The following is a 4985-nucleotide window of genomic DNA, read 5'->3' as shown; positions in this document are numbered from 1 at the left end:
ATGTAGCTTGAACTCTTCACTTCCCATCAAGGAGACTTCTTAGTCTGGACAGCCACTGCCTGAAGGGCCTTTGAATGTGGCTAATGATGCTGAGAAAGGTTTCTGAAAACTTCCCTTCCCTTCCCTTCCCTTCCCTTCCCTTCCCTTCCCTTCCCTTCCCTTCCCTTCCCTTCCCTTCCCTTCCCTTCCCTTCCCTTCCCTTCCCTTCCCTTCCCTTCCCTTCCCTTCCCTTCCCTTCCCTTCCCTTCCCTTCCCTTCCCTTCCCTTCCCTTCCCTTCCCTTCCCTTCCCTTCCCTTCCCTTCCCTTCCCTTCCCTTCCCTTCCCTTCCCTTCCCTTCCCCCCATTCCAGAGCATGCTGATTGCAGAAGCTGAGGCTGTTTCCAGTTACCCAGTCTAAAGACACCCACTCTTTGTTTTGCTTCCTGTTAGAAAATGCTATGACAAAGATAAGACAGTATTAGTTGCATTTATACATTTTTGAAGAGCAGATTTAGATTGGACGTTGAGAGCAAGTTCTTTACTATGAGGGTAGCAGAACACAGGAACAGGTTGCCCAGGAGGTGATTAAGGAACCTTCCCTGGAGATATTCAAGGAGAGGTTTGATGAGGCCCTGGGCAGCCTGGTCTAGTTGGAGGTGTCCCTGCTGACTGCCCCTTCTGTCCAAATAGGCAGTGTCTAGTCTTGAGCTCTGCAACAGAAAAGCAAGAAATGGATCAAGAAGGCAATATTTAAACAAAAATAGTTTTGAGATGAATTGAAAGTGTAGGTTGTAGTAAGTTTGGACCTATAGTTTAACATTGTTTTGATTGCATGGAAAATTTGGTACTTAATTTTAAAACTCTTAAGGAATTGCACTTAATCTGCCCCATAGTATGTTACCTTTGAATAAGAATATGTGGAAGTCATACCTAACTTGTTTCCTAGGTGCTTTTCTTCCTAATAACTTCAGATGTAGCAGAAACCGGAGGTAGATTTGGGATAATATTTTAGCCTAGAGTTTTTACCCTGGTTCTAACCCCTTTGACTTTTGTGAAAGCAGAATTTATTCACAACTCATTCTCTAATATTACATCAGAGTCTTCAGGTTTTAAACCTATCCCTACTGCAGAGGATGTGTTTTGTGCTTAAGCTTTTGGTACTCTTCGGATTCAGCAATGACCTTGCTGGGCCCACTTAGAGGACCACCAGGACCACACTCCACCTTGGCCAGGAGACAAAGATCCACCTATACCAATCCTTCTCTAATGTGATAAATATGCTGTGATTGGAAAATTGTATTTAGGGAATGCTTGGAAGAATTATACTGTTGTGTCATTTAATCAAGACATAATTTGTTGTTGGAAATGTTATTTCAAAGGCTTAATCAAATGAGGAAATATCTATGCTATTGCAGGCCAAAGTCTCATAGTGGTGTTTTGGGTGTTTTTCACTTCATCTTTTTGATGCAGAGTCTATTGTTTATTTTTTTATTGCATCAAAACAGTTGAGATTTTGCTCATCCCTCCTTCAAACATCTCCAGATGCAGGTATGAACCTCTTTAAGGAGATCTTGCCTCAAGTATGGAAGGTTTTTTCAACTGCTGCAGATTCTGATGACCATGCATTGTTTAACATCATGCTGAAAGAAGCCATGATATCCAAGGAGTACCATCAAGCCTTGCTCCATGAAGAAGACAGAGAGGATCTTGCAAGGAAGATACCTCTGACATTTGTGGAAAAATGGGACTTGTGCTTGAACACTTTGGTTCCCCTCAGTTGTTTAAATCTCTATTGCAGTAAGCCTCAAAACATGAGAGACTATGAGCCAACAGGAAGCAAGTACATTTCTGGTAAATCAGCTTTGTTTGTTTCTTTTTTCTTTTGTTAAAGATTTACTTTTGTTTATTGCATTTTGAGATTGCATTGTGGCATAGTGCAAAGTACAGCAGTGGAGAGCAGGTAGACAAGAGAAGAGAGTGTGTGGGAATACTGTGTGGGAGCAGCCAAAAAGAAATCCACCCATTCAGGGTAGCTACCAGATACCCATTTTCATAGCCAGGTCACAGTAACAGTTGTTCTCTGCCACCTTTTTGCAGGACCAGAGATTCAAAGTATATTAAAAAGATCATGTTAAGGTCAGTTCTCAGTTGACATATCAGCCATCAATAGTCTGAGTAGCATTTGTTCATGGCATATGCTGGGAACTTACATAGGGAAATCTCTTTTTTAATCATATATGGGAGGAACACGATCCACTTTAAATTCTAGTTGTCTACAAGCAACAGAATTGCACTGTCTACAACAGACTGCTGCAGATATAAGGAGAAGTACTTCCTGACGTATAAGGTTGGGGTTTTAGCAGGCAGCAGGACGGATAAAAATTTAGACATCTTATAATTCTGAGGCACTAAAGTAATTTTTTAGTCTGAAGCACTAAAGGATGAATGTATATGTTGGTAAACAAGGATAACTCTAGGATGATCCTAATGTTGCCCATCCTGTGTAAAATGACAGAATCCCATTTTAAATTACAGCATTCAGGATGACTTTCACAAAACTGAGCAACTGGAAAAGGAGAGTAGAATACTTATTAGATTAGTGGGACAGCCATGTAAAACTGATGGAAGGACTTTGGGCTGTATTGTAGTGAGGAGTATAAATTGTTTCCTCTCCTAAAATACAGTACTGGACATCACTTATCAAGACATGGATGACAGTAGAAGAGGAAATGTTTGGGGGATATTTAAGATAGTTCATGAGAGGACAAAATACCGACCCAGATTTTAGCTCTATTATTATACACATTCCAATTAAGGCCAAGAATTAATATTTTAAAGGTACAATATTATAGCACATGGCCTAGTGTCACTTATGTCAGGAGTGTATATGCAGTCTGGTTTCCACTTTTAATTAAATCCCTGAAGTGCTTGAAAAGAAACATGTTTCTTCTCATTTTTGTAATGATAACACCTAACATTTCCATTCAAAGATCTTGATCCTGTCAGTTCTGGCTCTCTGTCTCAATCACAAGGTCTGATTTTATTTTAGACATGACAAGAGGGAAGCTTAAGTGGATCAGTCTTTATGCATCACATGTTCAGTCACTCTCATTGTTCTCTAGCATTTGTAGTAGAGATGGGCTTTGAAAAAAAAAATGGTTTCAAAGACATTAATCCACCAGGAGATGACTCAAATTGTGTTGGAGGCTTCAGCTTCCTTTGAAGCAAATTATTTTCTGACTTTCTTTTTGAAATCTGTTCATTTTTTCAGTCATGTATTCAATCATTGTTTCGCTCTGAAGAAACCTTCCAAAGAAAACTCAGGTCACAAACAGATTGATAACAGCAGGCTTCCTAATATACCTTCAGTCTTGCAACTGTTGTACCACAGAACAGATCTTTACAATTTCTGGACAAAAATGTCCCAGATTTTCCCCTCTTACAAAGTGCACTGTTGACAGCAGTTTTGCAGTGCTTCCAGTACAAATCAATATTTTCTGTCCCCTCCTTTTTCAGTAAGATAGCATTTCAGCAAACATTGAAGCAGAGAAGCTGATGGTCACCTGAGAAGCTTAGGCAGTTCTCAGCTGTCTCACCACCTCTTGTTTTCTAGTCTACTTTTCTCCTCTGTGTCTCAGACCATCTTTACAGACTAGTTTGCTAGATAACCAGGACTCTAATTTCCTTCAACAGTTCCTTTATGCTGTTTCTAAGCAGCTGTGTGTTGTTCAACAGGTGGCTACCAGTCTTTGCTGCAGTTATGAACTAGAATCACAGTAAACAGCTGAACCCTTTTGTTCCCCAAACTTAAGTTCTTGAAATATATAGGTCACCTCATGGGATTATAGCCTCAGAAGCTGGTAAAGAAATCTGCCTGCAGGGCTGGTAAAGGAGCCTGTAATTTCTGGTGTCATGCTGCACATCAGAATAGGACTAGGAAGTAACCCTGTTAAATGTTGTAGGGATTTCTCATTCATTGTTGTCTCCTGTCAAAATAGAGCACTAAAATACAGAATCTGTATTTATGCAGCCTTTAATTATTTTCTGTTCTGAATGCTGTTATACTCAGATACTGCTGATCAAGAACTTGCCTTACTGAAGCAATAAGTCCTGGATGTTGTTGGCTTAATGAAATCCCACTTCCTTTTGACTTCAGATTCTGGTGTAAGTTTTGTTATAAGCTATAGCCAATGGCATAATGCTACAAAAAGTGTTTGCTCACTTGAGGAGATAATTAAACTCTAATTTGTGTATTTTTATTCATGATGAAAAAAAAAAATCAAAAAATAGGCAAATAAGCTTGCAAAGCCACACAGAAGCAGCTATAGGCATCACACTATAAAGCTCATGAATGAAGTTGGTTTTCAAGAGGCTGTTTGTCTTACGCCTGGTAGGCTCTGGCAAGGCAAGCAATGATTAGATGAATAAACATTCTGTCAGATGCTGCTACAAGCAAACCCTGACCACCATGTATAAGCTAGACAAGATATGAGCTCCTGTTTCATAGCACGTCCTACCTATAATTCTGGACCAATGGCAGGAGACACTTGCCCAAATTACCCAGCTAATTTTGTACTGATAGAGGCTGTCTGTGACATGTGAAAGAAATAGTTTCACTTCTGTTACACCAAATGGAGCTGCAAGGTAAGAGAGTCCACATGCTGCTTGCTTTCTTCTTACTGATGGATTATTTAACAGCATGAGTTTGGGACAGATTTGATCTAGAAGAATTCTGGGGAACACTGGAAATTGTTCCTGCCAGGTGTCATCCAATTTTGGTTTCCAATGGAATAAACCAACCTGGTCCCGACTGGTGACAAAGGCAAGCTCTTCTGAGGGGTGACAAGTGACCGGTAAAGGTGCAGTGCTTATTGTGCAGGGGTTGCTAGAAGGGAGGTTATTCTTAATTTTTCACTTTGGAATTCCCCTTCAGCCTTTAATTTTTTCTGTAGTGACTGATCTGGTTCATTTCCTCCTTTCTGGTGTCACTTTCTATAAGCCCTGG

Source organism: Melanerpes formicivorus, unplaced genomic scaffold, assembly GCF_026170545.1.
Source record: "Melanerpes formicivorus ecotype bairdi unplaced genomic scaffold, bMelFor1.0.p_v2 SCAF_14, whole genome shotgun sequence".
NCBI lineage: Eukaryota > Metazoa > Chordata > Aves > Piciformes > Picidae > Melanerpes > Melanerpes formicivorus.
Note: the sequence above shows the minus strand (reverse complement) of the source record.